Below are 24,087 nucleotides of genomic sequence, written 5' to 3'. Positions count from 1 at the left end.
ACACAGCTTTAAGAAATAAGGAGCGGAAATTGTCTAGTGCTTCTTCAGGATTTCGCAAATTGCCAATGGAAGTCCAGTCAGTGCCATGAATTGTCTTGATAAAGTTATCCTGACTGAAGGTTGAGGTGGTGAAATGGCACGTTTTATAGCGAGGTATATTTGCGGTGAAAGTTACAAATACGGAAAGATGATCAGTGATAAGCACAGCAAATGCTCCTGCGCTTGGCGTTGGTGTGATATTACCTTAAACGTGGTCAATGAGGGTCCTACTGGGTGAAAATTGAGTAGGGGAAGAGATTAGAGATTCAAGCCCGAAACCAAGAAAAAAATCACTATATGCTCTGGTGCTGTTATTATCCGTATCCATTAAGTTAATGTCGATGTCACCAAGCAGTGCAGCTTTCTTATTTTCAGCAGAGATAATGTTGAACACTGCAGCTGGATTGTGTAGAAAATTCGGTATAAATGAAGATGGGAAACGGTAAGTGCATGCAATGATCAGTTTATTCAGATTACCGGAAGAGGGAAAGTCAGCCTCGATCCACACGGATTCACGGTTCAAAACATTTAAAGATAGGTTAAACCTGCGTTTGTACTTAATCTCGGATGATATAAATATAGCCGAGCCACCGTAGCGACCAGAATCGCGGTGACACTATTCAGAGTTGTACGATCGAAATCCATACAGATTGCCGTCACAAGATCCTAGCCACGTTTCAGTAATACATCGAAATGGTAAGGAATAACAGAGCGAGTCAGTAAATGCATTAATGTTGTAGTTTTTGGACAAACTACGCGCACTGATGTGCAGCACAGAACAAGCAGAACTGGCAAGCAGTGATTTTGTTTCCTCGAGTGGAATCAATGACAGCATGATATAAGACGAAAGTTATAGGATGGAAAAAATGAACTGAAGTCATCAGCGTCACGTGAATATGCTGAGATCAGATTCCGCATTTATCCAAAAGACCCTGCTGTCATCAGACTTACGGGCCGTGACATGACAATTCTCTGTCCAGAGAAACCGCCATTTCTTTTCCTTTTTGAGGGCAAGCGCTTTACTAAACAGCCTCTTGTTGGCAATGGTAAGATGTTCATCGACAAAAACTGCACTATCATTACTTCCAGATAGTCCTATCTGGGAGGTACGCAGGCGCGCCTTACGTGCTTTGCGAATTAATTCATTTTTCTTTTCGCGTGAACAAAAGCGTGGGATCATGCCCTTTCCAGCTGTTTTGCTGGTCACGCGGTGAACTGCATCGATGTCTGTCGATGAAATAGGGCATTCAATCAATAGGTTTCAAAACAACTGCGCAATCCTCACCTTGTGTACACGGGACACCTTTGATTTCGATGTTATTGAGCCTGCTTTATTGCTCCATATCTGCAATCTTCTTGGTTAGCTGGTCATTTTCCGCTCTCAGTGCTTTCTTTGACTTTACTAGCTCATCTACAGACGCGCGCACTGAATCATATTGGTCACTGATGTAACGTACGCTGTCAGGTGAAGAAAGATTGCCAAGTCCTTGATCTTCTAACTTTTTGGATATTTTAGACACAAGATAATCAACAAGATGATCTAGTTTGGCATGAAGAAGCGACTCAAGGTGCTCAATTTTCTTATCAAGCTCGGTGTTAGTAGGCATGTTGTGCAAGTAAATAAACCACAAGGCAACACTTATGAGCAGCAGCCGCAGGTGAGTACGCAACATGAGCGAAAATAGTTGTATGAAAAACCAACCTGTAGCGGAAAGAACAGGTTCTTAGAAGGCGTCCAATTACCCGAAGGTCGCGGGATCGAATCCCGGCCGCGGCGGCTGCATTTTCGATGGAGGCGAAAATGTTTGAGGCCCGTGTACTTAGATTTAGGTGCACGTTAAAGAAACCCAGGTGGTCGAAATTTCCGGAGCCCTCCACTACGGCGTCTCTCATAATCATATCGTGGTTTTGGGACGTTAAACCCCAGATATTATTATTAAGGCGTCCAATTCCTACGGCCGCCGTTCAAAAATCGTCGTAGGATTACGATGTGTTTGATCGACAAAATAAAGAAGCCTGTTGGCGATATGGTCTCTGTTTTAGAACAACTTTTGCACTGTTTTTGCTATTGTTTTGCTTGTCTGCCTTTTTTTTTGCTGTTATTTACTATTATTTTTGCTATTTTTGCTATGGTCTCTGTTACTGCTCATGAGCTTATGTATGGGTGGACGGACCTTAGCGAGGCAGAGTTAATCTGCCTTTAGTCCCCTCAACACAGAAATTGTAGGTCTATATAATTTCAATAAAAAAATATAAAACGAGTAAACAACCAACGATCACGTCACTACTGGGATTCAATGCTTCGGGGATTTTTACAATGTAGATGCAAAGAAGGAACACTACATTAATCTAGGCTGCAAAGAGCTATTTGAAAATACCCTCTTGTTCATCGCACGGAGAAGCGCTGATCAGTTCATAAAAACTGAAGGTCAAAATTTAAATTTCTGAAGTTCGCGCCATCACGATAGCTTCGCTAACACGGTACACTTATGTCCGAAGGTTCTTTACGCGCATATCGTCCTTTTACACCTTTTTGTAGTTTCAATGCTATTTAGTTTTTCATAAAACATATAAGAATACAATGTAGAATGGTTAAATGTTTAACGATATCTGTAAACTACACCGATAAAGTTGCTCGAAGTGTCGTTACACTCTCTTCACCTTTTTAATTCCATTGACTGCAAAAGTATGACAGTATTTTGAACGTGCAGAGTATGCATTAGTACTTTTTTTTTTCGTGCAGTGATATAGGAAAATAACAGCAGACGTGACAATTGCGAACTGCGCTTTCTGGACACTGAATATTTCTGACATGTTTTGCTTCGTAATTGGCTTCTGTTTTGGAGATGCCCCGCCGCGGTGGTCTAGTGGTTATGGCGCTCGACTGCTGACCCAAAGGTCGCGGGATCGAATCCCGGCCGCGGCGGCCGCATTTCGATGGAGGCGAAAATGTTTGAGGCCCGTGAACTTAGATTTAGGTGCACGTTAAAGAACCCCAGGTGGTCGAAATTTCCGGAGCCCTCCACTACGGCGTCTCTCATAATCAAATCGTGGTTTTGGGACGTTAAACCCCAGATATTATCTGTTTTGGAGATACTTACACGACGTCTTAGAAAAATATAATGCAAGCCTACTCAGATAAACCAATTTTAATTGGTCCTTACAAAACTAATTGCCACACGAATCGAGTATTTTGTTTATCGACATGATATAAGGAGATGTTGGCGCTCAAATATTCAAATAAGGCATCGGCTACTATTTAGCTCTTTAATGGGCGGAACATAGAACCTAAAGGGTCCAAAAATTACATATAAAAGAGCGTTCTCTCAGTAACACCAGAGAATGAAAATACACAGCACATACAGTATACAGTTTGAATAACACTCAAATGTGAAGCCTCAAAACTCAAAGAATATTGTCCCCTTATATGAACTTCAAATAAAAATTCACCGACAGTCAGTACGGCTATAAAATGCGACGCAATCTTTATTACGTCAAGGGTGACGGGACACAATCACAGCGCTGAAGCGACGTGCGGCACGAGCTGAAGTGTGATTTGATGCTTTTCTTTTCTTTCCGTCACATTTTCTTACTTCCTGGAAGGCACGCTACGAATGCGTGCAAGGGACGTGATCACGTGCGAATCGTACTATTTGTGAAAGCGGCGCGAGCAGACAGGAGCGCATTCGTGGCTTTCTCCTACGCGATAGCGGAAAGACGTAAAAAGATAGAAGCAAGGTCTTAGAAATGGCGGCAACAGGATGCGACGAGAATTAAGATCCCGATAAAAAACCCTGTTTGAAGTCACCTTTAGGTCCAAATAGGGAGACACACGTGAACAGAACGTGCACATTTGTTGTGGACAGTGTGGTGCATGAATTATTCAGCAGGATGCTTCGGGCCTGGGGCTACGGGTGCGCTGAATGTGCATGAAAGTTTCCTTGGCGTAAGCACGTACGCTTGTCCCCTACCGCGTTTAACTAATACAAAACTGACTAGTTTCTTCTTTTTTAGCTTATTAACGGGGCGTGTTGAAAGAAAGGAATGAGATTCATGGGATGCATAGAGGGTCCTTAGCAGTGGCATTTAACTGAGCTAAAAGTACCCCAAGAAAAAATGCAACAAAATTTAGCACAGAAGTGATACAAAAAGTTAAGAATAAATAAATAAATAAATAAATAAATAAATAAATAAATAAATAAATAAATAAATAAATAGAACACATCGACACACGTAGTAAAATGAGCAGTACAACTCTGTCAGCATCAAGTTCAACCATTCGCGTCGATGTCGACAGAGTTTTTTTGAAGGTCTTTTCAAGGTCGACCGAACGATGAGGCATATAAGGCTTTCGCCTTAATAATAGAGTCGTGTTATGCATGTACTGCAATAGTGCTAAAACGCTGATAATCTCCATTGAAAGACAAGAGGAAAGCCATCTAAGGAGAAAAATGCAACAGTAAAAACGCATACTTTACGAAATCTCTGCTGCACATACATTCCAGCACGTGCGTCGAATGTGAACAAATTTCTAATGCTATAAAAGCACGCGCAAGAGTACATGCAAAACCTCCAGGAAGATGTGCTCGGATACAACAGTGTAGGCGCCAGCAGATCCACAGCAACAACATGATTAACGCTGAAAACAATATCAGACGCTGGCCGTCACACTACTTGCGTCCGCCCAAGCGAAAGCGTCGCGGCCGAGTAGTCCAGTACGCATAGAGGTCAGTGAAACTACGAGACGCCGAGAACGTGAAACCATTGTTATCAACGAACCATGTCGTGCCAGGTGCGATGCAGCCAAAGAAATAAAGCCGAGAAATCAACGTCGTACTGGCGCCCTACTTACACGAACTTAACGCACGATCTTACGCCGTTCTCCTCACAGTGGCTGCTAAACAGCTGTCTTGTTTGCAAAGAGGATGACATTGTTTACGGACCATTCTCTTCACAGGTGTTAAAACAACAGCAGCACGAGGGAAAGGTAGATACGGCACGCTGCGTGCCGTGTGAAAAAGGAAGCATGCCACAGATTTCGCTTTCGCTTGACAGACGACACTCGGGGAGTCCTGAAAGGCCACGATCGCAACGTCCAGTTTGCAGCTACACCGGGACCTGCGCGACGCGCAAGTGACACTGGCACTGACGCGACCAAACGAAGGGAGCGGTAAACCACACGCTGCTACCGGTTGTTCCACTATCGAAAACGAAGAGGCGTGTAGTGCTTACTTCACACAACTTTCCTCTATTTTTCTCTCTTTCTCTTCATTGCCGTGTGCCGCGGGGAAACAAGCCTGACGGGATAATGTGCAAGGACGGGAAACAGGGCAGGCAATTACCCTTCGACATCGCTGATTAGTATCGGTGTTGTTGATCAGCTGCTCAACATAACCTCCTATGTGACCGAAATGCAGGGTCGTTTGTTAATTTGCAATCCTTAGGGTAACGGCGCAGTGTGTGAATTAATTAAAAGGTTGTTGAGAGTGCACGCTTTCAGGATCAGGTCCGGTGCAGCCGTCTTGCCTTTCCGCTGGAAATGCATGACCTTGAAGTATCTTCTTCGCACTATTAGTTAATGATGAATACGCTTCGTACCGTAGTCGCGTTTAGGTAGCAAAAAAAAAAAAAAGAGTTGGCAGAGTCGCTCTTTCAGCCAGCATCGAAGGCACCTTCGCTTCACGCAGTGGTTCCGCGACACGTGCCACGTCTGCTTTTGTCGAGAAGGAACGGGACAGAACTGTGCGGACGGAATACCAATATCCACAATATCAGCATAGAGCCAAAACGAAGAGGGAGTAACACGTGCCTTCATGCACGTTGTGTGGGCTCCAGTGGATGAATCCTAGCATAAATGAATAAAAATAGTTCTGTGGCATTAGGGGAAGAACGTTGAGAGAAAAACCTAGGCCGGTATGCTGGAAGGATTTTAATCAAATGCTATTATTTCTACGTGGTTGACGCTCTTTGGCGATTGTAGACCTTTGCATCATTTAAACTACATAAATCGTCATCAACGTCATCCTTTTAATGAGTGATTCGAGCCATGTTGTCCCCACACCTGAACAGCAGTAAAATTTGGATGACAAGAATAATAAGACGTGACGAAATAATTTTGTCTGCAATGCAGCAATTTCAGCTATTCGTATTTACTTGAGCATCGATATAAGACTCGTGCCAACATATTTCTGGTGTTTTCTGGCGGGATATCTTGATGATATGTTAACAAAACTTGACGACCATGCGTACATCGGCATGATTTCCTATGCGTGCTGCGTTTAAAGTAAGTAAACGTTTTGCCCTGAGATTACAAATTATGAGTTCATTGATGCGTACCTAAGCAGAGAAAACACCACACTAGGTAGATTACACAAAGAGGTAAGATATGAGAGGGCGAAAATAAATAAATAAATAAATAAATAAATAAATAAATAAATAAATAAATAAATAAATAAATAAATAAATAAATAAATCGAATTGGTTAATCAGAGCATCTCTTCGATTGGTCACTCTGCGCTGAGGGACGGAGGAAGCGTATATGCAAGCAGATGGGAGCAAATAAGAAAACCTGTCAGCGCGCGCGCACACACACACACACACACACACACACACACACACACACACACACACACACACACACACACACACACACACACACACACACACACACACACACACACACACACACACGCACGCACACGCACACGCACACACACACACGCACGCACACGCACACGCACACACACACACACACACACACAGGCACGTAGCCAGAAATTTTTTTCGGGGGGGGGGGGCCGAGGCCTAATTGTTCGAAAGGAAGTCTTTCCATGGCAAAAAGAAAAAAAAGTTACCCGGAAATATAGAAGGTTGGACGAATTTCGGGGGGGGGGGCCGGGCCCCCCGCCCCCCCCCCCTTGCCTACGTGCCTGCACACACACACACACACACACACACACACACACACACACACACACACACACACACACACACACACACACACACACCGAACCGATCGCCTTTAGAAGACAGAATATGAGGGCCGCCTCAAGTGGAGCCTCCGATAATGACAGGACAAGCAAAAGACCATCATTGCACATCATAAATATTAATGCGCCCCGCCACGGTGGTCTAGTGGTTATGGCGCTCGACTGCTGACCCGAAGGTCGCGGGATCGAATCCCGGCCGCGGCGGCTGCATTTTCGATGGAGGCGAAAATGTTTGAGGCCCGTGTACATAGATTTAGGTGCACGTTAAAGAACCCCAGGTGGTCGAAATTTCCGGAGCCCTCCACTACGGCGTCTCTCATAATCATATCGTGGTTTTGGGACGTTAAACCCCAGATATTATTATTATTATCATAAATATTAATGCATTGCAGTGGTAGTTCCGTGTCATCGTTCCTCGTTCACCTGGATCATGGACATACACATAGCGAAGTGTAGCAGGAATACTTCGAGTACAGCTTAGCACTGCCATTGCGACAGCGCACTGTAGTCAATATACTGGCGGTAAAAACCCGACCCTCCCGAAACCAGCTCGTAACTACCAAGGGCCGCTTCAAACATAAATGCCCCATCCCAGGCGTGGCCCGCATTGGCATGGCACCCTGCGCAGCTTCACCCAAACCGTGAAGGCTCGAGGGAACGAAAATTATATGCCGGTGAAACACATTCTCCCTCCCGGGCGTTGCGCAAATTGGCGCGCCTCGCAACACCGGCGTATTAACGGGGTGCTCTTAAGAATGCGAGAGAAAGAGACAGAAAATTCGCAACAAAAATTACGAGCCGGCAGCCGCAATCTCACGGCAGCTCCCAAGCTATGGGAGGTCACATGGTACGAATTAGAGCTGAAGTAGTAAGCGTATAGCGTTTGTAAAAAGTTTCGTGGTTTCGAGAGACGTTTAGATGTGCACCTGGAGGGGTACGGGAAAGTTTCGCCTGTTCGTGTAAATTACCTGATAAAACGGGCATTACTTGCAGAACAAATTGCGATATTCAGTTGCTTGATTAGCAATCCCTAATTATCTGGCTTTTCATGACCAAGTTTGGGACTCGTGTTGAAAATGAGAATTGTGAGCCGAGACGTATTGAAGTCATGCCCGCTTCGCGGGAATGCGTACGAAGTTTGTAGTAAATGAAACAGCACGGTTATAAAATACATAAAAATCTGGAAATGGGAAACGGTTTATAGGAAATAGTTTTTAAATTAGTTTATAGGAAATGAAAAAGCACGGTTATAAAATGCACTGCTGTAAAAATAGGAAACTCTTATCCACATTTAGTGCGGAGAGTTTTCCCGGCCTTATTACCACTGCCAACTCGAGTCTAATTTTGTTCCAGGAAACCCCCACTATGTAAGAGCTCAAAATACACGCACACAAGAATTACAATCGCCACACGCGCAGGAAAGCTAGCAAGCTACTCTGAGAGGTCAAGAAAAGTTATCACAAGAAAGAGCAGCTATCAGCATACAGAATCTAAAAAAAAATCAACTTCGTTTTTGTGAACTGAAACAGACAGAATCGTAATACAGAGTCACTTTTTGTATATGAAAAGCTTCTGGAGCTTCTAGTAATGCTCGAGTGCACGTATTTCCGCTCTTCCCTAAAATCTATATAATTTCAAAAAGCGTGTCGCAGTTAGCACTCGACAAGATCCTGCTCAACCCCCCTTCGCCCCCACCTCGCTTCCACCCACATTCACCCACCCACCTACCCACCTACCCACCCACGCACACACACAAAATTTTTTCTTGTGATTTTTTTGTTATGACGTTTGTTTAAGAGCGTGACGCGGACGTTTATCATGCAGTTTAATGAACGATACCTACATTTTACGTGTTGTGCTTTTTCACGACATAACTTAGAGGCTGCAGGGACCTCCGTTTACACTGCTATCACGACAGTGGCACATTTAAATACCATTTCTACGACATTTTCTGTTTGCTGGCAGGCTGAGCGAGCCGGTTGAAGTACTATACTATACGTGAGCGTGTTCGACCACTGCAAGAAATGAAGAAAAGAAACAGGAGAGAGGGAAAGGCAGGAAGGTTGACCAGTTCAGAACAATCGGTAAAGGGATGGGCGAGTTTAAGGGACTTAAAAATCCATGAAGACAACAGACTTGCACAGAAGGTCATAGACTAATAGTGAGTGACGTCGCGTATTACAAAGGACTGACTGACTCCTTTCTCTCTATGTGTAACTCCGACCACTACAATACCCTGTAGGAAGCCCATGTTGCGGAGCTATACTAGAAAAAGAAAGAAAGAAAGAAAGAAAGAAAGAAAGAAAAAGAATGCAAGAACGATTGCTTTTTATTATAGCGTGGACGTGAAAACACGCGACTACGTAGGTGTGTAGTGCAGCACTCAGGCACCATAATGCGGCAAAAGATAACGATGCGGGGAAAACGAGCGATTGAAACATGCTGTTTAGCGGCAAGACGATGGCTCCAGCGTCTATGGCCAAGCGTCCAGGCTTTCCACGCGTCCAGCCTGGGAACTCCCGCCCAGCCCCTGTCGGCGTCTCGCCACCACCAGCATCATCACATCAAAGCCGGTTCGCGGCGCCTCTCTCCCGCCTCACCCTCTCCACTCGAGTCTGGCGTCGCGCGAGACACGCGGTGCCATTGCTGCTGCGCCGGTGGAGCCGGCCGAAGGCCCTGTCCCCGTTTGCCCCCGCAAGGACGGAGGCCGAGCTGTTTCGGATACACACGCCCGTCACCGGTGAGTCGCGCTCCCTGCAGCGGACCGCACGCAGTACGCGACTCTAATGCCGCTGCTGCTGCGAAGGCGCTCCCGTGTCGTGTGTGTGTGTGTGCGTGCGTCCAGTATGCGAGATGTATGGAAAAGTTCGCACGTGTTTCTTTGCTTGGCGTGGCAGCTGAGCAGGCCATTGATTCCGTGAGCCCTGAGAAGTAGAGACGTGCAGCGAGTGTTCTACGTAATTTTTTAGTGGACACAAGCCTTAGGGACTGCTTATAGCTGACAGCACTGTTTGTCTTGATTACACTATGTTTGTTTGACGGACCAATATCATGGCCCTCTTGTCTTTAATTCCATTGGAAATACTTGTACGGACAGTATCCACGGTGTTATGGGTGACCACCTCATTTATTTTGAACTTTGCCCATGAATTCATTCTTTGTACCCTTGCAATTAAATTTGTGCGCACCGCGTTGCACTTTTGATTCTTTCTGTTTTGTGCGTTTTCCCGGTTATTGGATAATTGAGCATTAATCTCATCATTTCTGGTATTCCCGGCTCTAAAGCAGCCTATCTTCTCGGTTTGCACGTATTACGAAGAGTGGTACCGTTCGCCCGGCGTTAGATTGCGATCCCTAGATACACACGGCGTGGACGAATAGCGAGAAACTGAACGTGGTACCAAGCTGTGTGCGTTCGAGAAAGTGAAATATGCAGCATGCGACGTACCGGTGGAAAGTTTAGTTGCTACACCACGTGCGGAAGTGCGCCTTCAAAGTGTCTTTGACCTCGACTGCGGGCGCCGTACTTCATATAGATTCTTACCCAACGCGTTTAGAAAGGAGCCGAGGCGCTGGCGCTCCCGGTTAGGTTATCGCGGCGCCGTAAACGAGGCGAATAAATGAAACCACGTGCTTTTCCGTCATTCACTCGGTTTACGAGGCGTTTTGACGAGGACCTTATATGAGCTACTTGACATGCGATGGTTCTTGGCACTTACGTTTGTTCGTATACGTTGAGCCTCGACGGCGCTGTCACTGCCTCATGTAACATTCATGTCTTGACGCATGTTCTTTTTTGGAGTGCGGGAATGTTGCGAATACGGCATGGCTATGAACCGACGATGACTCCCACTTTCGAGTCAAGTGCAGTTTAGCCTTGACAAACACGTGCGCTTACGCAAGACACGTGTTGCCTGCTATAGTATACAACATAAGGAGTGCCTAAGTGATTCGTTGTTGCCTTATTTGTGTATGTGCTCTTGAAAGAGAAAGAGATGTTTCGTTTATGAAATCAGCTTTTACATTTTGGTTAATGTGTTCTGTCAGTGTACCTGTTTCTTGTGTCCTCGGTGCGATGACAAAGTTAATCCGAAGGTGATCATTATCGCGTTGATAACTAAATTATCATCAGGTTTACGCTACGGACTGGAGAGTACAATTTGTGCCAATGGTTAAAACACGCTTTGCGTTAGGAAGACGATCTTGCTTTTATTACGCACCAAAGGTACGTACCTGATCCTGCTATTATTCAGGAGGTGAGATGCATTGCCAAATGAAAGGGTGCAGTCGTGATTGTGGTGTTGAACCTCGTGCTTGCTGTGTGAACATCAAAGTTCGTCGGGATTTAGTATACGTTACTATTGACAAGGAACAGCAAAGCCAAAGGTCTATGTTGACAGAAGTGGCGGTTTCCGCGAGTATCTGTTTGATGATGTTTTCTTGAGGTTAGCGTGACACTACAGACGTTTTCGTACCGAGTATAAAAGCAGTGGACATATGTCACGTAATAAACAAATTTACGTCTGGCGCCGGCACTGCCTTGTTGCTCGTTGTTTTTTCTCGTTTTCGTTCTCTCATACTCAGTTCGCACTGATGTTGAGTAAAAGTCACGCAAGACCCATACTGCCGAACGTACGTGCTTCATATTTTTCCGCCTCAAACTGCCACGTTTCGGAGGGTTGATGAGCAATAATAAAGAAGTGAAGCTTGAAGTACTCGAATGTTTCCAGTCGCGTAATCTTTATCTCCTTGGTTCTAGCAAAACAGTGCCCATTTGTCTTCCCGCACCATTCCCCCAAGGCCAGCTTAGGTTAATCGTTGTGAAGCTACTTCTACAGTGTTCTGAAGCGCTCGTTTTGTTTTCGCTCATGACTGAGAAGGTAATAAGCCTAGCAAGAAAAAGTTTTCAAGGGCACATAGCTTACAGAGTTATCTCCGAGGAAAGAAAACTGCAATACGTGGAGCCAGGCGACTTCGGAAACTTCATAGATTACTCAGAGATTGCGGTACACGTCTATTTCATTATAAGACTAGCTGCCGCAAGTGGAATTTTCTTGGCACCGATCCAACGCATTACGCACTAACGCAGTGCGAAACAAAGACTAAAAGATGTGGTAAGACAGGTAGATCTCTTAACCGAACTGACAAAGCTTGTCGGTTGCTCAATCGAAAAACACCTACACCACTTTGTACCCCCCAGGAACGCGTTCTCGGAAAATGGAAAGTTGTTTCACAACACGAGACGACAACCGATGTCTTCTAATCGAGTTCTATTAGCATAAGCGTATCGATGGCACCGGAAGTGACCGCCAATTTTGCGCGAATTAGTGACGCAATCTTTACTACATGTAGAACACTCTCCTGGCAACAAGAGCGAAGTTTCGCTTGCGATAATTATCGGTCTGAAACGCATAAGTTAATTCTTACAACTAAAGAAAAAAAAAGCTAATGAATGATATTGTAGAATTTATTACCGTTGGGACATTGTGAAACCGGTTTCTTTATCAGAGAAGATCGCGCCGTTTTCGCTGCGACAAACGTCATATGTTAGAAACAGGAATACATTTATATAAAAAACGGAAAAAAAAACAGAAAAGGTTGCTCTTGAGTGAAAGTGCTCCGTTAGCCTCATCGTCCTCGGATGAATCTTGAATCTTTTGGTGTGACGTTGTTATCAGCACCGGCGACGGCTTGAATTTATGACCAATAAACGAGCTTAATGCTTCACACAGTACGCGTGGGTAAACAGAACTACATATAAGGAGCACATTAATATTGACAATTTGGTACCTCTCTACAATGAAACCAGAGCACAAACACAAGGAACATGAAAAGAAGAAGACACTTGTCTGTACTAGCAACACACTTTTTATACGGACTCGCAAGGATTTGAAAATCGCAAGATGTGCGCAATTCACGCGTACAGCAAAACTAGATGTTTTTGTTTGACTCAGATGACATGGGTTATTGTCACGTGGCTTTGCTGCCGGGGATATCCTGACGCGTAAATGGCGCACACCGAAGCGTGCACCTCACGATCTCTCATGATTTTATTCGTTGCTTTTCTAATTAAACTTAAATGCCAGACCAGTGATGTGGTTTAGAAGTTCTTCGAGTGTGTGCGTTGGTTTTACCATAAGTGTCGGGTTTTACAATACGCGTCGTTTGTGCGTGTAATGACAATCCTAACATTCCTTTGGCATTCCGTAGCACTAGCCGCATCTACGACCTATGATGATTTGATTAACGCGAAAGGGTAGGTTAGGCTCATGTACAGTGCAAACTTCAAATGTTGCCTCCTGGTTTTGTTGCCTCCTAAGCGAAAAAGATGTGTATTTTTGTACATCCTCAATGCAGTCATGGGGTTGCGGGTAAATATGCATTTTCTGACCAACCTCTGAGCTTAAATTGCTGATAGATATGTACCAGGAAAGATCCATGAAGCCATTAGCCACAAGAAGAGGATTGCAAGACAGAATTAGCCCCGGAAGTCTGTGTACAAATATGACTACGCCAGCCACCTGCATGGCAGTAAAAAACAAAAAAAGAGAGAGGGGAACGTACTTGCAAGCTCTATCTAATAAGCTCATACGAACGTATTGGTACGCCATATAAAAACCTCCCCATACACATTACAGTAATTTCTAGACTATAAGGAATATGGTGCTTAATCGAGAGCCAGCTAGTTCCGCTTCTTATTTTCATTTATTGTATTGTAGTTTCACATTCTGTGATGGGTTTCTGACGATCTGGTACTGCTCTGTATTTAGTTTGTTCAACCCAAATTTCGTGATGACATTACAGTAAAACTACAAATTAAGGTTTGTCTTTTCTTTGTCAAAATGATACGTTGGCGTGTCTTGTTTATATTTATTTTACAGTTACTCGTTGTATTCTGCCTTGTGGTAGTGAAAATCTGATACTCATTTGCCGTGGCCAACCAAGTTTTGCATTAAGAATGCAGCACTCCGACACAGAATCTACCGTGAACTATGAGTATTACAACCCCCAGAAAACATTTTTTTCGAAATATCCCGCATGCGCGCATGAGTAAAACAATGAGATTGAATTCTATACGTAATAAGGGCATGTTACCTGCCTGTATTCACCTGTGCATGGACACTGTTTCGCTATCGTCTATAGCCGCACAGACAGGGACATCGAGGGTATGACTGGCGAATGAGTAAGCATAGACAAATCTAGAACCTAGGAAGGTCACCGGGCATCAAACAGCAGACAACTGGACATGTAATAAAAATAAGTACGCTTTGAATGAAAGTATGAGCTACAGCGACAACAATAACGAGTGTATACTGCAGTAAAGCTGATATCAATCCATGCAGTATCATTTACATCAGTTATTCGCTAATGACAAGAGAAGAATCACTTTGAATAATCCCGAGACTCACTTGTCACTCTTCCGTACACTCTTTCATTAACCCTGACGTCGCTTAACATATTTCCCTTGATATATGCTGTGTCGGGCACCGCATCGCTTCTGGGACAAGATACTTGTTGGACAATGAACGCTGGTCGAGCGGCCCACTTTACTCGATATTCATTAAGCTGACAAGGTCAAGTTTCCCAAATGGAATTTTCGGATTTGATGCTGCCTGACGCGACTTTGGCTTTTGCAGCCTAGGACCATTTTGTCAAAATTACGTTTGTTTTTTATTAAATATTTCGATGTATTCTCATCACACATTCAGACAGCTACTTTTATTTTTATTTCAACGGCTCAGGCAACAACAACCAATTTTGGCTCTATCATATTCCTCATAGAGATACTAAACATGCCCTTCAATTTAAGTATAACGCGTTTCAAGCAAATAACCCAATATTGCTCTAAACATAGGCCAATGTGTCAATGACAAAGCATGTCGCCGAGCTGCTTTCCCAGACGGGCACTCCGCTCTTTAAATATATGTAGACAGATGTTAGCTACACGTAGAAGCGCCGGCTACTCTTCTACGTACAATAAGACGAGGAACATCCTGGGAAGACGAAAACATTACAACAGCACTCAATAGTTTCAGTGAGTAATTACATGGCTTTCGTACCGTTAAATCGGTTGCCGAACATACACTAAGTCAGTCTCGTTAGCAGCTCACGAGAAATTTATTGTTGTTTACGTCCTTAACTTCTCAGAAGGCACAGACTGCTCCGTAGCAATAAATGATCGGCGCAATATAACGTTGACAAGGCTCTTTCAACAGCCAACGTAGCTCACTTTCTCTTCTTAGTCTTTCCTCGTACAGAGACATTGTGCGTTTTACGTGCAAGCCAATGAGGTGCGTCTTCGAGCTGCATCACCATCTGGGATGTTGACGGGAAAATTGTTCCGAGCTAGTCTACGCGGAAACGGTTGCCAGCATGCCGTCGAGAACTTCTCATAAACAAAACGCGGCGACAAAGTGAGCGTGAGGGAGACGGCGAGAGAGCCAGGAAAATGCGTTCTCGAGCAACGGGGAAGTAGGCACTTCAGATTACCGCAGCAGCTAAGGCAGCGTCAACGGCGGAACGAAAAGACAGACAGAAAAAAAAAAGGCAGACATAACACATACGTCACTGTTGTGTCTACATTTCTACATTCTCCGGCGCAGTTCTTACCTGCTGAAATTCGAGTCACCGAAACAGCCGAAATCGTAGCGCTGCGAAAAGGAATGTTGTTACATCTATACTGCACGACTGGCCTGTACCTGGGATAGTTACCTGACACCACGCAAACTGCCACCGGATATAGTACAAATCGGATATAGGATGACTTGAGGCAGTCCGTGGAGGCAGCCGATGTAGTTTTTCCACAATGTGGTAGCAATGTGCTGGTTAGCTGGTTTGTGGGCTTTAACGTCCCAAATCGACTCTGGCTACGAGGAAACGCCGTAGTGGGGGGCTCCGGATAACTTAGACTTCCTGGGTTTCATCTTTAACGTGCACTCAAATCGCACAGTATAAGGGACTTTAGTATTTCGCCTATATCGAAATGCGACCACGGCGACCAGGATCGAACCCGCGTATTTCGGGTCAGCAGCCGAGCACCGTATAACCATTAGACCACCGCGGCGGCTAAGAAACATGCTCGCGGTCGCAAGTGCAAATGGTCCTCAAAGTTGTTCAGAAAGTAAAACAGTATTGCGTTCTATAATCCTCTATTGGCATAAGCCCTTTGGATGTTAAAGCACAGGGCCCCGCCACGGTGGCTCTAGTGGTTATGGCGCTCGACTGCTGACCCGAAGGTCGCGGGATCGAATCCCGGCCGCGGCGGCTGCTATTTTCGATGGAGGCGAAAATGTTTGAGGCCCGTGTACTTAGATTTAGGTGCACGTTAAAAAACCCCAGGTGGTCGAAATTTCCGGAGCCCTCCACTACAGCGTCTCTCATAATCATATCGTGGTTTTGGGACGTTAAACCCCAGATATTATTATTATTATTATTATTATTATTATTATTATTATTATTATTATTATTATTATTATTATTATTATTATTATTATTATTATTATTATTATTATTATGTTAAAGCACAGGAAAATATCGTTGTGCCTGGACAAAATTTTTCGCGATGTAGTTGTTGGCTGCGGAGCAACGTTCATGATAGAGAGTCATGTAAATATTAACCAGCTATAGTGACTTGCTACCCTTCTGCTACCTACCAAATTTAGCTGGCTGTTCTATAGAGGGATACCGGAACCCTCTTGGCAATGTTGTGTGCGTAGACGTTAAAAGGGTGCACAGGAGTCGTTATACATGCGCTTCCGTCACAATACATCGCAATTCTCACTGAGAAGCCAGTGAGCAGCCCGACGTTCAAGCAGATCATTTCCTATAGAAGCGATGAAAGCTACTCCTTTATAGAAGAAGCTTCACCTGAAAGATGCTTATCGAACCCTCGTTTCGAGGGTTGTAGACGAACCAAAAATAGCTCGACGCGGACGTACAACTACTACAGAGAACGTGGACAAATAGGCGCAACTATCGGAAGAGCAAACAGAATGAAGGCGTAACTTGGGCAGCAGGTAGGGAAACTTGGCGAGACCTTGAGGCATTGGGAGATATGCCAGACGTGCTCTATAATCACGCGAGGTCTGTCATGGCTAGAGGGTTGCACCCGGATATTTAGTTGCTATGGTTCTCGAGCAAGCTGTTGCAGACGAGCGAGTTTAATCGCAAACTACGTCGAAACGTACGTGTGCAAATGCGTCACTGCAACGAAATTTGAATAACCCGCCTACATATAGCAAATCAGTTTCATGAATGCTTGTAAGGTGGAGAAAAGTTCACGAAAAAGAGAAATCACCATCTACTTGTTAGGTTGCAAAAAGCTACATAGAAAATCTATACTGACCTCTCGAACATTTTTGGTAATATTCACCCCGACATTATTCGTGACATGCCACAAAATGACCAACTTCAACCTTCTGCTCGGCTCTTTTAACATTAAGTAGCTGACAAGCGTTTTGAAGATGACGGATGGCGTGCGTGTGTGTGTGTGCGTGTAGGGAAGGGGGTAGTCCTCAGCATACTGAGAAGGCAAGAACAATTTTTTCTAGAAGGAAGCCCATAGTTCATTCTATTGAAATAGAGGAGTGCCTGATTAATTTTTTGCAGACGGAATGGCTGCTGCACATCACGCATGGAGTCACACAAACCACCAGTGTCAGTAGGTGTGAGACCAACAGCTATCTAGTCCACATCCGTCTATTGGGAAGCTTGACGCTAAGGTGCGGCGTATAAAGCGCTTGGCATCACCAATTTATAGTACAAAGTTCGGGCCGGATAATATTTAATAGTATACTAGCATGATACTCATACTCCCGTTGGTATTGCAGTTCACCCATGCCAGCGCATTCCTAACTGTCTTCTTGGAAGGCGTTCGTGCGTCTAACACGATAACCGCTTCAGTACGAATCAATTGAAACTGAAAACTCAACTTGTGAAGATGACTCTTCCGCAGTTGAAACGAAGCAGCTGTCGTTTTTTCTTTGTTATAATGTACACGAACGTCTTCCGGAGTTTCCGTTTTCACACGGCGGCTTAATCGAAGTAACTCCACCGCTTCCTCGCCGCTTGCATCATTGCTTTCCGTGCATCGGTTACGGCTGCGCGGCGGACTGCAGCTTAAGGAACGATGAAGCCCCCGGCAAGATGAAATTAGGCGGCCTTTCTCTCACGTGGCACGACTCGCCGGTGGCACGAGCCGCCTTAAGGCACGACGGCGCAAATCAGTGGGGCTCCTGCGGCAGCGCACTGCTTTCTCCCGGCGTCCAGCGCGGTAAAAGAGGTCAGTGCGAACGGACAAAGGCACGACCGGAAGCCACCGACCAACCAGGAAGCGGGCCATCGATTCCGGGAGACCGGAACACGCGGCGCTCCCTGGTTCCACGAATGGACGACGTTGTCTCGGAATTGCATTGCCTCGACAGGCGACCCTGCAACTGCTGCTGCTGCTATCGGAATCGATATCGATGCTTGTTGCTCGCACATGTTACGCCGTTGTATGACCTGCGCGCGTACACTTTAAACTGTTAGGCTCGGTGGCATGACGCGCACGCTCCATACGTGTGGCATAGTATGGTTTATTTATTTATTTATTTATTTATTTATTTATTTATTTATTTATTTATTTATTTATTTATTTCATGGCGCCCAACAGGCTCGGAGAGCTATATGTGCAAGCGCTTTTATCTCTTCTCCTTCATTATTTTTAACCCCAGCGTGTCGCTCATCAGCGAGCGGTGCAGCAAACAGGAGAGAAGTCGTTTATTCAGGAAGGACTGGGCGCTATGTTGTGCAACCCATTAAGGAACATGGCTCAGCGCCTGAAACTGGAGAGACTTGCCTCTCGTAAACCCGTCTGCCCTGCCTTCCCTCCCTCTTTTGGCCCCGAGAGATATATATGAAATTGGCTCACGGGTGTTGCATCCATCTACTATCACCAGTTAAATATAACTGGTATTGTGATAGGCCATGGCACCGTTCATGCACATAAAGAAGGGAACGATCTCTATCACTCTACTCGTTGCCCATATTTCAGGCACATACTTGCCTACGATGTTTTCAGTTTGTAGTAATTAGAGAGAATATCTGACATGGCAAGTACATCTCAGGGCTTTGCGCTTTGTTGCCGTCTTCGCCATCATCCATGCATCATCCATGCATCAGTCCATGCATTAGCCATGCAATGGCCATTGATTGAATTATTGAATGCTGTCCGAAGGAGGTACGGGAGTAAAGGCCTCACTTGTGTAACGAGGGTACGGTTGTACCCGCTGCATCTTGGTGTCTAATTCACCAAGTCATGCTCGTGTGTAGTTGAACGGTACATTCGTACCCACGGCATGAGTCCTTGTGGTCCTTCTGCGTACCTGCTAGCATGTTAGATACGGAGTAGGAAATGTTGAGCACCCGATTTGCTGACTCCTCGCGGCAACCTGGGCTGATATGTCCGACCGGCATTTGTGACTAAAAAAAATTATAGGCCTGTGGTTACAACTTTAGAGCGTTATTTACCTTCGTCTGGTCTAAGCTGTGCTTTTACAAAAGGTTAGAGAGATAATAATCTTTAATGAAAATCCCGGAGAGGTTAGCCTGATTTGTCGCCTGGCTTGCTACTCCGGGTGTCGGGTGATGACTATGGTATATACAATGAATCACATACACACACATGGTACGTACAGTCACATACGCATAAAGTCACATACACAAAAGAGTCGTTCACAAACTTTGGTTTAGTCCAGTGTTCCTCAAGAACACCAACTGGTTGGGCCATAACTGAAGTTGGATAGCGCAAAGATGTGTTGGGACACACTATAGCGGACACACACAGCAGCACACACTGTGCAACTCTTCTGGAATATCATTAAAAGTTTCTCTCTCTCCATTTTGTGCACTTATTCCGTGTATTCCGTCAAACTGTGGCGCTTTCTAACTTCATCTATGCTGTAACACCACGTCCAGTCTTCAGTCTTAGATATACGACCTCAGAATGTTATGCGTTGATTTTCAGTTCGTTTTTCATGGTTTTGTTCCCTTTTATCACTTTAAATATATCTTTCGCTTCCTTCCGTGCGGGTTAGCAAACCGGCCTTTTTTCTGACCAATATATATATACCCCATCCTTTCCTACATCCCCCTTTCCACTTCTCTCTCTTTCTCTCTCATATTTATTACCCACGTACACTGGTTACGAATTCCGGCGATACGAGAGGAGCAGCGAGCCCCATAATTGAACTTCCCTTTCAATGCCACGTCAGTAAACATAGCTATAAGACTAACGGTCACGTCGTTCTACGTCTTCTATCTTTCGCAATAGAGGAGAGAGGAAACGGACGCACGAGCAAAGGTATGCCGAAAAACGGTGAGAGTGCGAGCAACTCTCCTTCGCCGGCCTCTGCATTTTCCTAAAACTGTTTCTCTTGAAAAAAAAAGCGAAGCCGGCGCGCTGACAGCAAGCACCGTAACACGCGGCGTCCGGCCAGCTGCGCCTACGTTTCCTCAAGCGCATAGCGAGTGGAATCTATTGCTTTACTCCTTTGTTTTTTGCTTCGGTCTTGATATCTTTTTTTTTTCTTTTTCGGCACACTCCCTACCACGCCAGTAGGGCGTTGTGCGTACACTCCTACGAAACAAAAACAGCGAAAACGCAACGGGTGTTTGCCTCGGGCTGCTACCGGAAGCCAGTGCCCCAACTACTGTGGACTTGCTATGCCTGTTCCTTCTGTTTTTTTTTTCTTGCTTCAGCGTTCCTCGACCATGCAGTGAAGAAGGAAGCTTACTTACTCTGCGGGCCTGTATTGGTTTATAGGTTGTTTAGATGGGATGGGCTGAGAATTTGTTTTGGCGATTGCGCGCAGCAGATGTGGGTAAAAGTTATATATTTAGTCCTCCTTTTTATTGACCGGCGGGGAGAGTAGATTGTTTGAGCTGTAGTTTCGCTCCGCTTGGTACGCGTCGCTTAAGGATCGAAGATCAAGAAACAGGGTAAACCTGCCGTGCAAGTTGCGAGCATAATCGAAAGGGAGCGGCGCGCCTCTGCCGTACATATTAATGGCGATCGGGCACGCGAGCGATGAGATTTGAACGGACCGCCTTGGCAAGAGTCGCGATTCTTTCTTTCGCCCTTTTGTTATTCAACGTAGCGTCAGAAAACGTGCCGACTGGGAAGCGAGCGCTGGAGACATCCACTTACGCCCGTGCTGTGACATGCAGGAGCCGGATGTTTGCAGTCTTGTAACTCGCGTAAATATTATGTGATTCTCTTGACGAGATTATGGAATCTTAAATGCGGTGGCGTGTTTACGGGGCTTCTTTTCAGTTTGGCGATCTCGCGATCGAAGAATGAAGTTAGGAATAAACGACGGGGTATTTTTCGACAACATGCGTAGGAATGCACTAAGCGGCAACACGTATGTTACGCACGTACGGAAGTTATTTCTTTCCTTGTGGCACAACATGAGCAGCTACAACTGCTACGACGTGATAGTGGCACTCGCAATGGCTTGTAGCTTGAGTGTACTAAAAAACAGCTGCGCCCTCTTTGGGCCTCTCCTTTTGTTACACAACAATAGTTGTCATCTATCTTTCGTGCCTTCCTTTGATTCAACGCCGCGTGCCTGGCACTTCCAGGTCACGAACGGCGTGCGTGCCGTTTTCGTGACGGAGCATTCTCGATATGAATATCGCGAGTGCAGGGTTTTCAATAAAGGAAACGCACGCAAGCAAGCCAGATGATTACTGTTGCACGGCAAAAAGACTCTCTAAATGGTGTAACCGTTTTTATACTGTACGGAGGCCGGGGCTGTTGCGCGGAAGGGGGCAGAAGTTTGGCTCACTTTGACGGGTAATTGTACGAGTCGCGTTCTTTTCTTTCTTTTTTTTTTAGGAAGTGAGCAGCGGCACAGAGCCGCGAAATTACTTTGACTGACGTGCTGATATCATACGAAACACATGCTAAATGGGGCTTAAATTACAGCGAAGATGTATTTTGCTAGGCGAAACTAAAATTCGTTAGTCATATGTATACCAAAACTCATGGCTCGTATGTGCACACAGAAATTGCGCAAGCCCCATTACTCACGACTGGCCGACTAAAAATGACTGCAACGCAGGGGCGGCAAACGCCAATTCAGTTTTCTGGACAGACCTAATCGATAATTGAGAAATATTTTAACGAAACGTCTGGATTAACCCAGTGATAAATTTTGTGTTGGCGGTAAATTTTGTGTTGGCCAAACGCGAATTCTAATTTAGCCACGTGTGGGGCGAAGTTCAAATGATCACCCAAAACTCGTCCTGCGGAATGGGCTAAACACGTTTAGCGGCTCTAATCGAAGGTTCTTGCCCCCAGCGGTATGTGTTCCGACATAGGCTGTCTGCCTTTAGGGTTTAGTGACCTACGTGCGGTTCCAACGGCGCGAAGCGCCAAGCGTCTCGCGTTTTCCGCGTAAACCGCCAGGAGTCGTTTTGCGAGTCAGAAACCGCGACTACTGGATGCATAGAACGAAGTGAAGGTGAAGGAAAGTTCCGCGGAGGAAAGCGCCGAGGCGTGCACTTATGCAAATAAGCGCGCACGAGTGCCACTGAAGAAAAGAAACACGAGAGCTGCAGTCAGAGTGAAAAGATTTAGATGTCCGCTTGAAGCTTTCATCGCAAACCGACGACGCGTTCGCGCTCATCTTCTGTTTGTTCGTTTAGCGGCGTCCCTGAGCTCGAGTGACATTCGTACGCGCCGTAACATGAGCGCGGACATCACGGTGAAGGCGTGAAACATTCCTCTACCCTTCGCCACGAGAAAACCGCGCGAGCAGACAGCGGAAGGGCAAGCTTCTCCCATGCGCAAATATAAGAAGAAGCGAGCGAGCTCGCCAACGACTTTTAAATGCGCCCGTGGGGCTCCTAGCGCCACCTCGCTGGTAATGAAGAAACGCTTATTATCGCCTTCTGTCTCTGAGTCCGTCCAGCGCTAAATGGTGTGTATATAACGCTCGCCGTTAGCTACGTGGAGGATCTGCGTTTCGTGGCGTAGTGGATAGCGCCGCTCGCTGCGGAGCAAGAAGTCCCTGGTTCGAATCCGCGCTTCGGAAGCATTTTTCTGAGTCATTTTTCTTTGGGGCCTTTATATATATATATATATATATACATACTTATACATATACGGTGCATGACGGCGGCGACGGCGACGGCGACGGCAAAATCCAGCCGAGACTGTCCATATAATTGCTATCGCAATAAAAAAAAAAGGTAGAGAAAGAAGCGGATCAAATCTCGCGATTAAACGCACTACAATAATTATTGCCATACAATGCTGTTCTGTCCATGGACTCAAAATATGGAAGGAATATGAGCTCGAACTATAAATAAACGTAATGATGGCTGGCTTTCGTCAAAACCAGCTTAACTAATTTAGATCTCGCGAAGGCTTTCTCAAGTCTTTTCTATAATGAAACTTCAGCACACGGAAATGACACGGCGAAATAGACAAGATGTCCTCTCTTGACTGTTTCCCGGTGTCACTTCCTCGTGCTGACGTTTCATTAGGGGTTCGTACCAACACGCCCAATTGCATACCGTATAACAAGGCTTTTCTGCCTCCCCACAGAGTCCTGGGAATTTGGCCATGCGATGTGTGTACACTGCGAACTGTATATTTACCTTACACTTAACCTTCCTGCCTTTCGCATCTCGTTTATCTCTCATCCCTCATCGCTGTCTCTCTTACTCCATAGCATCGATTCTTCAGCGCATCTATTCTTCATATTGTAATTTTTTTAGTGTATTTCGGCACTAAAGCTGCACTTAACTGCAATCAACCAAAGAGGTACGCATTCTGCGAGCCCGACGGTATATCTGCGTTGAGAAGGAAACAAAACAAAAACAAAACCATATTTACAGTTTTATACACTTTCGCCTTGTAAGAGCTAAGTTACCCTCTTTACAGTCTATTTTGTACTTTCTTCAAGGTTTTACCACATCTCGCGCCGTTAGAGGCTGTCTCGTGGGCGAGTGTTACGTGGCGAGCATACAAGCAGCTGCCCCGCAGTCTGCTGATAATCGCGAATAG

The 24,087-nt window shown here is 45.3% G+C and overlaps 1 protein-coding gene across 1 annotated transcript in view; it reads left to right on the top strand.

Moving 5' to 3' along the window:
- The first annotated feature begins 9,666 nt into the window (after window positions 1-9,666).
- Window positions 9,667-24,087, top strand: part of LOC119393431 (zinc transporter ZIP10) — a 103,735-nt gene continuing 89,314 nt past the window's right edge. The window contains exon 1 of the mRNA XM_037660444.2: window positions 9,667-9,768. The gene's annotated coding sequence lies outside the window, so the exon portion shown is untranslated. The remainder of the gene's footprint in view (window positions 9,769-24,087) is intronic.

This window comes from Rhipicephalus sanguineus, chromosome 5, assembly GCF_013339695.2.
Source record: "Rhipicephalus sanguineus isolate Rsan-2018 chromosome 5, BIME_Rsan_1.4, whole genome shotgun sequence".
Lineage (NCBI taxonomy): Eukaryota > Metazoa > Arthropoda > Arachnida > Ixodida > Ixodidae > Rhipicephalus > Rhipicephalus sanguineus.
Note: the sequence above shows the minus strand (reverse complement) of the source record. Positions and strands in the feature narration are given on the sequence as shown.